Raw genomic sequence first — 13,038 nt, forward strand, 5'->3', positions numbered from 1 at the left:
AATATTGTATTACGGAGTTGAATCCTGGACACTAACTGAAGCAATGGAGAAAAAACTTGAAGCCTTCGAGATGTGGCTATACAGGCGAATTCTAAGGATATCATGGACAGACAAGATAACCAACGAGACCGTATTACGAAGAGTGGGCAAAGAAAGAGAGGTGATGTATACCATTAAAAGGAGAAAGTTGGAATATTTTGGACATATAATGAGAAACAGCACTAAATACAGATAACTGAAGGTAATCCTACAGGGTAAAGTATTCGGAAAGCGAGGAATTGTGAGAAGGAGAATATCATGGTTGAAGAACCTGAGGAAATGGTTCTCCACAACAACAACGAATGTATTTAAAGCATCAGTCAATAAAATAATTATAGCCAGAATGATTGCCAATATTCGGAACGAATAGGCACTGAAAGAAGAAGACATTCAGCTTTAATTTTCTGTTTCCTGTTTAAAATATGCTCGGAATCAAAAGTTATATATGTTTTTGTAAAAAATGGAGAAATCGTTTCTTTTGACCATATACTTCAAATAAAACGTTTAAAACTGCCTCTTTTTGATTGTGCAAGTCATCATTATCATCATCAAGACCTTTCATTTCTAATAGAATATTTCCTGCTCTTACTTAGAGCTCGCAGATTCGCTTATTGCGGTGAATCACTACGCATTTTTCTTGTGTATTGTCAGAATTTGTTGTAAGACTTGGCTTTTGCTCCAGTTTCTCACTTTCAGGATTTTGATATCTCTAATGCCCTGGTCCTCCTCTCTCTCCAGATCTTCTCTTTGGTCTTTCAGTTTCTGGCTACCATCTGGTGACCTTCTTAATCAGTAGAAAGTTTTACCTCCTCTCTATGTATCCCAGCCATTTCAATCTCTGTGCTTTAATAAATCTAACTATATTTTCTCCCCCCATTATGTCTCTTAGGTCATGATTCATTCTTCTTATCATTTCTGCGTTTTCCAGATTGTAAATATTGTAAATAAGATTGTACAAATACGAGTTTTAAAATTACACAACTTCAGCTATAAATTCCACCAAATGATGTCTTCGTGGAAGCATTTTCTATGACGTGAGATTGTTTGTAATGTAAAAGTTTAAATTCAGGGTTTTTCAGGTATATTTCAACTGTTCTCATATTTGTTGCTAAAACTCAAAATCAAAATTTCATGTTAAGGTTTTGAAGATTAGGCTGTAGCAACAAAAATTTTATACCGACCGGTCAATGGAGGTGATAAATTTAGTTGATTTTATAAAAATCGTAAAAAATGGCAAAAATCGCGCAACTTATATTTATTTAATAGCTTTATAAAAACTTTATATACGGCAAAATGTAAAAATTTCATACTAATGCTAAATTTTTCACCTTTAAAACACTGTTTGATTAGTGTCGATAGGACACTCTGATCAAAATATATCGAATTTTTACCGACGAGTTGATACAAACTTTATTTAAAAAATTGATTTGGTACGTGTAACTGACATTCAAGGTCGCCGGTCGCAGGTCGCTTCACACGCTGTTTCTGAGAGATCGGCTCATTCTGCATAAAAAGTGCTGACAAACATTTTTATTCAAAATTATCTCATATACTTTCTCAGTGTTAGGGAGAAGCTCGGTATTAGGAGCGCAAACTTTTTTGCATCTTTTTTCGGGTCTTAAAATTGATAGTATCAGCAAAATTTGCTGATGGATCAGCCTTGGAAGGCCTTATCAACAACACTTTTTAATCTAACTTTAGAAGCTGTTGGTAGAAAACTGGATATAAACAGCTGTATTAATACAAGATCAATGCAAATATGCGCATATGCGGATGATGTTGCCATAATAAGCCGAAACAAAAGGGTATTAAGCGAAAAAGTTATAGAACTGAAACGAGAAGCTGCTACGTTTGGTCTATATATAAATGAAAGCAAAACAAAATATATGGAGTGCACAAAATTAAATGAACATGAGAATCTGAAGGTAGACAACCATACCTACCAATATGCCTCCACTTTTCCCTACCTAGGCTCAATAATAAATGACAACAACATCAGTCAAGAAATACGGATTCTTAGCGGTAATAAGTGCTTTTATGCATACAAAGACTTAATGAAAAGTAAGTTACTTAATTGTGAGTCTAAGCTTAGAATCTACAAAACAGTAATTAGACCAGTGGTCATATATGGATGTGAAACGTAGACCCTCTTAACCACTGATGAAACCCAACTGAGAATATTAAGCGCAAAATACTAAGGAAGATATTTGGACCAACCCAATCCAGCGATGGTTCGTGGAGAATTAAAATGAACCAAGAGCTGGATGAATTAATGCAGAGCGCAGATATTGTAAGATTTGTAAAGTCACAAAGACTAAACTGGCTTGGTAACCTAAAAAGAATGCCAGATAATCGAGCTGTAAAAGTAGTCTAGAGATGGAAGCCCTAACAAAACAGAACAAGAAGACGGCCCCGTAAAAGATGGATAGACGACGTAGAGAGGGACCTTAAAACCATGAACATCAGGCAGTGGCGAAGGAAAGTATCCGACAGGGCAGAATGGAAGAACATTGTTAAGCAGGCCAAGACTCACAAAGGGTTGTAGCGCCATTAGAAGAAGAAGAAGAAGATCAGCAAGATTTAGTTTGTTTGTCTCGTTTTTACAGATCACACCTCTGATGACTGGACTAATAGCTACATATTAGCAAAAAATAATTTGTTACATGTGTTTATTTTAATAAATAAATACTAATTATCAAAATGTAAATTAAAACCAAATCAGTTGCTGGGTCAACATATCCATCATACTTTTGCATATTTTTCTAATTTGATTTCATTGACAAAGTAAATAATTTATAAATAATATTTTAAATAAACCAAATATTTTGTTACATTTCTATTACCTTTGCTATTATGCTTGTATATAATTAATTTTCGATGTTATATAATCATTTTCTATATATCGCTTTTGGCTTTATTCTAACATTACTTCCAGAAACGTAATACTAAGCGATTCTTCGTACTAGATAAAGGTGTTATTTCTACGTTGAACACGACCCAACTTTTATAACCTAAATTCACCCATTTTTGTATATATTCACAAACAGAATTCTCCTTATTGCACTTTTTATTTAAATCTTTTTTGTTAAGAAACTTAACCTTCTAGGCATTTTTCTGCAACATGCATTTTTGTTATCTTCTCAACACAAGTCAACGTTTTCGTCCGATTTTTGTTTATTCTACTAAAACATCTAAACCTGCAATCTGTCCGGTGTATAATTTTTAAAAATATTTTGAGGTCGCGACTCATTAAATTGTTCGGTGGGCTTGGAAATATTTTACGTTCAGTGTTCTTCGTAGTGTTATGAATGTAGACATCAGCCAATATCTGGGAATAATTCCTGTTCTGTATATTGTATTAAGTATTTATATATGAAAGTTCGTTAGATAGATATATTTAAATATTTTGTGTCCATTTTGTGCCACCTCAATTAGATGGAACAAAATAGTTGTAGTTAGTTGTGAGATAACTTGTCAACACTAAATATTTATGTACTGTATAGTGTTACACTTTTTTAAATTACTCTTATTTAATATCAACCAATATTACAATACTTGTTTACAAAAACTCAATGACAACTATAAACTTCAAAAGTCAATTACAACTGTTCCAACTATCAATCTTATATACTAAAACGCTAAGCCCTTTTCTTGTCCACCACTTTACTCAAAAACCATATTAGATAATTAAAATATTTTTTTGGAATATTATTAGTATTACGTATGAGATTGTCAAGATATACTTTTGGTACAAAAATTCACTTCTGGTTTTGAGATGACCGGAAGTTAAAATTTACTTTAAGTTTTAGACCCCACAATGTATATATGGATCGAAAGGTCTCGTCGAGACGAATCTAAATATGTACTTCCGGTTGCGATCCGACACCGGAAGTGACCCGAAACGCGCATAAAACGTCAAGATAGAGCCAATCTGACACCGGATTCGTGATCAGCATGCAAAATTAACTGCTAAATGATATCCATGTCGACATTTGATGAACTAAAAATTGCATTCCGGTTTTGAGGTCGACTTCCATAATCACTTTTTTTTTACTTGCATTATTATTGATGAATGTTATGTATATTCTTGCTTATATTGTTTGTATTGATCTCTTAATTTTTCTCTCAAAATAAAAATTTCATTTAAAAAACTAGATGTTGAGTTGGTCCGCTAGTAACATATATTTTCTGAAGTTCCACATTTCATTAGGAATTTCAGGATTTTTCGATGAAATCTAAACAATTCTAGACAACTTCATTTCCTCTTATTTTTCATCAAGGGACTTTTTCTATCTGAAATAAATCTCACAGAACTTTCGTAACATTGTTTTCTCCTTTATAGTTATTCGTCTCGAATAACTGGTCTATAAGGGACCGACTGAAGCCAAAAGGGTAGAGCAGCTCCAGTGTATAGAGCTAATCTCTCTATATGAATTGCCTTAGGTTTATTTCTAGGAAAAACTGGATGCGGTGGATTAGATCACTTATTTTCTGCAAGCTGGTGTAGTGAGCGTTGCCCATTACACCATCGTGCACCCACGTTTATTGCTGCATTTAAACCATTAAAGGCAAATTGGAACCGGGCAGTATTAAAGTTTAGATGTGAAAACCCGAACTCAGTAGTTACCAAAGAGAATTTTGCGTTGATACTAAACACAGCTATTAGTCAATTAAATTCAGATTCCATAATTAATGACTTTAAAGCATCTGATATGTATCCATGGAACCCTGCAGCAATAGACTATTCGAAATGTTGAACCAAGATTAAAGACCCGAATAAAGGTATTAATCACACTATTTCTATGACAAAATAAATAACATATGTAGATTTTTTACTCACAGTTGGAGCCGCAAAATATTAGAATTTTAAGGTTTGGATAATTGCGAAGAAATATAAAATGGAGATTCACAATTGCTCTTTAATATATTTAATTTATTTCAAAATACCATAGATCTACCCACAACTCAGATTACAGAGACAGGTGGAATCACAAATGATAATATACAAGATACCTATCATCACAGAAACCCATAATATATCTTCAGATATTACACTTAAGCCTGTAGGTGGCAATGAAATTATACGCAACGTACAAGATATTCCTATTATTACAGAAGAAAATCTACTTTCGGATTTTCGAGTTCAACTTTTATGTAATATCACCGTTTTCAACCAGAAAACGGTGATATTACATTTAATATAAAAGATGTCACAGAAGATACTTTAATAACTGTATTCAATCGACATCCAGTAATCTGCCTTTAGTTAATCAAGGCAACTTATTATCTAAAGAAATTGACATCTCAATCGACAAATTCTTTTTTTGGCCAACAACCCCAGAAAGAAAGGGCAAAAAGCAACTTCTTCAGATCGTCAAAATCCAGAGAGGCGTAAAATTGAAGAAAAACCAGAACAAGAAAAAATAGAATTGATGCAAAAGCAAATAATAAAGATCAACACCAAGTAAACCAAGATGAAAGTAATAAAAAAAAATTCCACAAGAATAAAGAAAATGTTACAGTAAATACAGGTAATATTGCAAATACAAATAATTTGAAAGCGGACACACTTATTGATCATACAATTAAAAGGACTACTTTGAAAAGTGGAGCTAGAGTACATATACCAGAAGTGAAACAAGAAAAACAGAATCGTCACGAAACCAATTTCCTGATTCTGTAGAGGAAAACGGTAATCTGCCCACAATTGATAACATATTTTTTGATGTCTGCAACAATATCTATTCATCAAATTTGAAGAATACATCCCAAAGCAAATGTACAAATTTGGAAACCATCAAAGAAAAACGTGCTGGTGAGTCGGCTATTTGACACTGGGGGATATTTAGAAGACGAAAAAATACAAATTCTCTCAGATACAACGGTGAAACAATCAGACGACACCAACCCACTTGTATAAATAACCTTTTGTATACAGGATTGTGTTATTCTTGTTCCTATAATATATCCAAATCAAAAGTTGGAATAAAATAAGTAAAGGAATAAAATATTGGTACTTGTGCAAAGAAACAACAAGAAATTGAAAAATTAAATAGTATTGTGTGCCTTACCTGCACAAATAAAATAAGAAAATTAGGAATTTTATAAATGGCCAATGACTGTAATTCTATATGCCAATAACTATGTTTGTATGGCAGTGTAGTTCTGTAAGTTTTTAAATTTGTGTTAATTTTTTATATACATCATTATTTCTGATTAAAATAACCTGAGTTTTTAAAAAATTTTACAAAATATTTCATTTTAAAAGATACCAATTTACAATTTAAATTCAATTGGCAATTCCTTAAGTGACCAATCACTGTACCCTTTATCCTATCCAAAATTTTTATTACTTCTGGCCATAATTCTGATTCAAAATTTCGTCCTTAATCATAATGTAATTTTAAAGGAACTCCATGTCTTAATATGATATATGTGTGTTATGAATGTTTCTGCTAGTTTAGTCGCTTCTTGATTAAGGAGAAGTGCAATTTCAGGCCATTTTAGAAAATATTTCATTGCAACCAATAAATACTTGTTTCCTCTGTCTGTCATCAGAAGTGGACCGAGAATATCCACTGGAAGTAATCTAAAAGTCTTTTCAGAAAGACACTGTGCCATTTTACTACGACTTCTTGTTCTAGCTCCTTTTCTACTATTACATAAATCACATTTCTTATACCAATCTTCTACATACCGACGACAATTGATCCAGCAAAATCTGTGTTGAACTATCAGTGTTCTTTGACACCAAAATGTCCTCCAGACGGGCTGCAATGAAGTTCTTGTAATATACTTTTAATGTGTGATTTTGGTAGCACCAGTTGTTGAACTGTAAGTACTCTATCGGGACTTTCTCACTTCCGATAAAATGGACCATTGAAAATATACAGAGATTCCCATTGAGCCCTTTACGCCTTTATGGTTTCACTGTATTCTGTTATTTACTGCTAATTGCCTGCCATTTTCGTATAACGTTTAAACCTTTATCTTTCTTTTGGCTCTTTTTAAGGTTTTCAAGGGAAGTCTATTGATTATTTTCTTCCTGTATAACTGTGGTTTATTCTGTGGCAAATAGACAAGTTCTAATGCCATCCACTATCTACACACACACACACAACTGTGGTTAACTGGACACTTTAGTCTTCAGTTACGTTCTCTTTTTCTTCAAGTTTTTTACAGTACTGGCTGTACTCTTTTCAAACAGGATCGCTAAGAAAGAATATTGGCGTTGTTATTAAGACGCCCTTTTCGATGTACTACGTCGAAGTTATTACTGTTGGATTCTCTCTATCTACCGAATAACTTGTTCTTCTGTCTTTTTAAAATTCATTAGCCACTGCAACGCGCTATGATCAGTTCTAATTATAAAATTTCTGTTATGAAGGAAAGTATGAAAATGTTACACTTCTTTAGTTTAGTTTTATTTAACACCAAGAATATTACAATACATCATTCAATCTTCACTTGTCCACTGCTGGACATAGATCTCCCTCATAATTTTCCATCTATTTCGATCTTGTGCCTCTTGCATCCAATTCCTATGACAACGTTTTAGATCGTCAGTCCAACGTGTTGGTGGACGACCTCTGCTTCGGTAGGCATCATCTCTTGGTCTCCATTCCAGTATCCGCTTTGTCCAACTATTATCTGTCATTCGAGCCACGTGACCTGCCCAGTTCCATTTCAGTGTTGCTACTCTCTCTACTGCATCAGCCACTCCTGTTCTTTGTCGTAGCTGGCGATTTGTGATCTTGTCTCGTAGTGAAACGCCCAACATAGCACGCTCCATCGCCCTTTGACACACACGGATCTTTTGAACTGTTCTCCTTGTCATGGTCAACGTTTCCGCACCGTAAGTTAACACCGGCAAAACACACTGATTAAACGTTTTTCAATACATGCTTACAATAACTCATTGATAACTAGAAATTTATTTCAGGACTCTTCTATGATCTCTAAAATTATAGACTTTTTCATTACTTCTTTCTTTTCGCCAAGGGACTTTTTCTATTTGAAATAAATCTCACCAAACTTTCGTAACAATACCTACGTTTAATATTCTGTTGTTTGTTATTTTTTTCCTAATTAATCGTATTATTGCTAATCTTTAATTTATTGTCTATTTTCTAGGTTGAAGATTCTGCTGTTCTCCGCTGATATACATGTAAGTATTTAGATTTTTTTTCTTATTTATTTATGTTTTTTTTATCTAATCATCGAATTCAACTACAATGTTTTGCTCTCTTTAGTCTATTGCAACTTGATTATTCCTGTCTTTTACTCACTTTAGTGTGAACTTTATTGTATAGACATTCATACTCTTCTGCTTCAGCTTTGGCAAGAGCCACTGATCGACTTATTTTATTACTAATAAATCAAGTCATCTCGATGTAATTACAAATTTAGCTGAGACACTCATAAATATTAGGAAATCCCAGAAGGGATGTTTATCTTGCGTGAGTAAAGAGGTTGAAGTTTAATTTATTCGGTGGTAAATATATAACCACTAATGAAGTTGCCGTTGTAGAGACACTTTGTATGTTTAAAGCTCTAATCAAATGAATTCAGGTGAGTAGATTTTAACCTCGAGGTTTACACTCTCGGATATATTGGGCGGTGTGTTTTCTTGCAAATTGTTAGGGTTTTATTATTTAACTCAGAGACAAGCGATAAATATATTAAAAATAAATATATATATTGATAATTTGTTAATAAAATATACTGAACAATTATAGATCAATCGTAGAACAAACAATCATTGATTTTTCTAAAAACTTACCTTCATTTAAAGCTGAATTTAATCGTGAACTTGCCCATAGGACAAATTTTGTGTACCAAATTGATTGATATACTAGACAAGAAATCTATGCTATATAAGAAGTATTATGAAAAATAACTACATACAACGAGACTAAGATATGTTACAGCTTGGTCTTACCTACTTTGAATATTATACAGAGCGTAACAAACAGATTGGGAGTAAAACGAAATATCGACGAAGAAGAGGATATTCTAGGTACCTCCTTTTGTCTGGAGGAGATGAGAGATGCGATCCATCAAATGAAAGATAATAAAGCGGCTGGCTTTAGAGCTATAAAGACGATATACGAACAGAACAAATAAAGCATTATGGACCAAAAAACCTAGAGTGGCTGGTAAAAATGATAAACTGTTGGTCCGTACATTCCAACTCCCCAAAATGTGGAAAAAAGCTAGATTGGTGGCCCTCTTTAAACCAGAAAATGATCCGGCGAATACAAAGTTTTAGACCTGTCTTTTTTTTTGTGTCACCTTTTCAAGGCGTTCGAAAGAATGATAATGATCGCCGAATCTGTGGACACTAAAATTATTCCTGAACAAGCAGGGTTTAGACCCGGAAAACGAAGATGAGTTTGAACGGAAAGAAATAGCAGTAGTAGCGTTCATAGACCTGACTGCCGCCTATGACACAGTTAACCATCAATGGCTGCTGGTAAAACTCTACGAAATTACAAAGGATTTCCGACTAACAAGGTTAATGAAATGTCTACTCCAGAATACACGTTTCTACGTAACGCTCCAGTCCAAGAACAGTCGGTGGAGGGATCAAAAAAATGGACTCCCACAGGGAAGTGTTCTCGCGCCGATGGTATACAACATTTACACCAACAACCCAAAAACCAACAAACAAGACAGTTTATTTACGCTGATGATACAGCTGTGGTAGCTCAGGGAAGTACCTTCAGTGAAGTCGAAGTAAAACTAACAGAGGCCCTAGAAGACTTAGCACTATACTATGACGAAAACCATTTGAAACCCAATCCTACAAAAACCCAGGTGTATGCTTTCCACCTTAGAAACAAGCATGTCCGAAGAACACTAGAGGTGGAATGGCGTGGTCAGACGCTGAAACACAATGAGATGCCAAAATACCTCGGCGTACGTCTGGATAGAATACTGTCTTATGGATATCACTGTCAAGATGTCAAGAAAAAAGAAAGAGCCAGAAATAATAGCATCCGCAAACTAACAAATACAAAATGAAGAGCACAACCACACACTCTCCGTACTTCTGCCTTAACATTATGTTTTTCTGCCGTCAAGTTTGGAGCACCAGTGTGGGAAAACTCTGCTCACGCTAAAAACGTCGATGTTGCGTTAAATGAAATGGTTTGTATAATATACGGTTGCCTGAAACTGACACCTACCGAAAAGGTCTACTCTATAGTTGGAATCGCTCCACCTGCTATCAGAAGACAGGTCACGTTAGAGACATAACGAAAGAAGCAGAAGACGGATCGAAGACACACCTTGAATGACCACCAAGTTCAGCCAAGTAGACTAAAATCTCTGAAAAGCTTTCTGAACAAAACACGATCCCTTTCCGGAGAGCCAAAGAAGCGCCGAATACACCTATGGCAAGCGTCAGCTACAACATATTTTGCCTCCTCAGAGGAAATGGCCGCTGGACACAATTTGCCGTATCCCACATGGAAAGCGCTAAACAGACTAAGAACTGGCGTTTCACGTTGTGCCAGTAACCTGAAGAAATGGGGATACCAGGAAGACGATGCCTGCGACTGTGGCGCGGTTCAGAATAGTCACCGAGAGAGACCTGCACAGAAGAAGACCTTTTTTAGCGAATGATAGGGCCATATATGTGGCCAACCATTGGAAATACAAAATTTAAAGCTGTTGGTGTTCCGGACACCGAAAGTAACTAACAAAAAGATAGGTCATAAATTAAATCGCGTAAAATAAATTCTGGGACCAAAAATAGTTCGATTAAAACTTACTTATCTTAGTACAAATGTGCACATAAAAAAATTACAGCCCTTTGAAGTTGGAAAATGAAAATCGAATTTTTTTTTCAGTATATCGAAAACTGTTAGAGATTTAATATTGAAAATGGACATGTGGCTTTCTTTAGGCAGGAATATCTTTAAAAAAATATCAGTAACATTTGTACACCTCATAAAAATTTTATGGGGGTTTCGCTCCCATAACCCCCCCCCCCCCCCAAATGTTTGTATACGTTCCAATTAAATTATTATTGTGGTACCATTAGTTAAACCCAATGTTTTTAAAACTTTTTGCCTTTTTATGTTTCAAAATTTCTGAGTACCTGACAAAACGTAACATATAAATAAATTTGCATATTATTGCCAGGTCTCTATAATCTTACTTAATCATTTACAAATATGTAGTGGGTTTTACAAATGTTCAAAAGACCTCTATTTTCTTGAATACACATTCGACGCCGTTTTAAATAGGAAAATCGAACATTTTTTAAAATCATGAGCTTCTGCCGAAATCGGTTTGCAGCTTCCCATGATTCTATTCCTTAGTTGTTTTTCGTTCATAATTGGTACAGAATATACGTACCCTTTTATAAAACCCCAGAAACAAAAGTCAATTGGGTTAAGATCTGCACCTCTGGGTGGCCAAGAAATAGGCGCATCAGGGCTCCTTCCAATCCAACGTCCAGGATACTGATCGAAAATATATTTTCTTATTTCAATATGGTAATGCGCTGGAGCGCCATACTGTAAAAACCACACCTTTTTCCTGACTGCGAGATTGACCTCGTCTAAGTACACTGGTAACACGTTTTGTAGATAGTGTAAATAATTTTCACCGTTTAAATTATTTGATAAAAATACTGGCCCTATTAGGTTATTATCCATAATTCCTGCCCAAACATTGACTTTAAAATTTCTTTGGTGATGAGAGACTTTTTTGTGTGGAGGTTTTCTTTGGCCCAAATGTGCGTGTTATTATGGTTCGTAATGCCATTTCTGTTAAAGGTAGCTTTATCGATAAACAAAACATGATTAATAAAATTGACAGTTAAAAACCAATCGCAAAACCCCATTCTTTTGGGATAATCTTCATCCAGTAATTCTTGAACGGGTGTTAAATGATAAGGATGAAACTGCTGTTCCTTGAATCTTCTCCAAATCATCATGTGAGAAACATCTAATTGAGCCGCTACTACTCTTGTACTGCTTTCAAGGATTTCTTCAATTGTTTCAAAAATCTCTTTATTCTTTGTATCTACGTTTGGTTCACCATTATTACCAACAAGTTGCGGTCGCAATGTGCCTGTCTCTCGTAAACGACGATCAATGGAAAGAAATAATCGTCTTCCTGGTGTATTTCGATTAGGATATTTTCTGCATAACGCTTTGCAGCTGCTGCACTATTCCCTTGGCATTTACATGTAATTACCAAATAACCAATAATTATCTAAAACCCTAATTTAGCTGCCCAAACTGACCCAGAATTAAATGCGTATCTGGTATTTTTGAAAACGTGTACACCATTTTAATAGAAAATTAAGTTTTTCCTAATAATCTTAAAGGCACAATAACCGGAATATTTATCACTGACAATATTATGTATTGTTGATTTTATTTATTGAACTTTTAATTGGGTCGTATACAAATACTTGGGCGGGGGGGCTAAGGAAACAAAACCCTCATAAAATTTTTATGGGGTGTACAAATTTCACTGTTATTTTTTTTTAAATATTCCTGCCATAAGAAAGCCGCATGTCCGTTTTTAATATAAAATCTCAGAATAGTTTTTGATGTATTGGAAAAATCGATTTTCATGTTCCAACTTCAAAGGGCTGTTACAAAGGTAAGTTAGGTACAATTGAACATTTTTTGGTCCCAGAATACGTGATTTAATTTGTGAACTACCTTTTTGTTATACCTTGTGTAAAGATCTAACTCAAAACGTTATTAATCTTTATTAAACTTGTTAATCGTATGTTTTTTTTTTAGAACAAAAAAAAACAAGAAATAGTACAAATTTATAAGAAAAATGTAAAAGTGTTAATTCTAAATGGTACATTATCATTACTAAACCATAATTCTAAAAGCGCGCAACTTAATTTTCACATTCTGTGTGGTCACTCAGCACTTTTTATTCTATTGTTAGGTATATACAATGATCAATTTCTATAGAAGGTTCCTTCACATATCGCAAATAGTACAACTTAGAAAGTTT

At 34.3% G+C, this 13,038-nt stretch overlaps 1 protein-coding gene across 3 annotated transcripts in view; it reads left to right on the plus strand.

The window, feature by feature from the left end:
- The window catches only part of Dh44 (corticotropin-releasing diuretic hormone 44), a 445,815-nt gene that overhangs the window by 270,806 nt on the left and 161,971 nt on the right, over nucleotides 1-13,038 (plus strand). For all 3 annotated transcript variants that reach the window (XM_072520716.1, XM_072520721.1, XM_072520718.1), the window contains one exon: nucleotides 8,173-8,206. The gene's annotated coding sequence lies outside the window, so the exon portion shown is untranslated. The remainder of the gene's footprint in view (nucleotides 1-8,172; nucleotides 8,207-13,038) is intronic.

This window comes from Diabrotica undecimpunctata, chromosome 1, assembly GCF_040954645.1.
Source record: "Diabrotica undecimpunctata isolate CICGRU chromosome 1, icDiaUnde3, whole genome shotgun sequence".
In the NCBI taxonomy this organism is placed as follows: domain Eukaryota; kingdom Metazoa; phylum Arthropoda; class Insecta; order Coleoptera; family Chrysomelidae; genus Diabrotica; species Diabrotica undecimpunctata.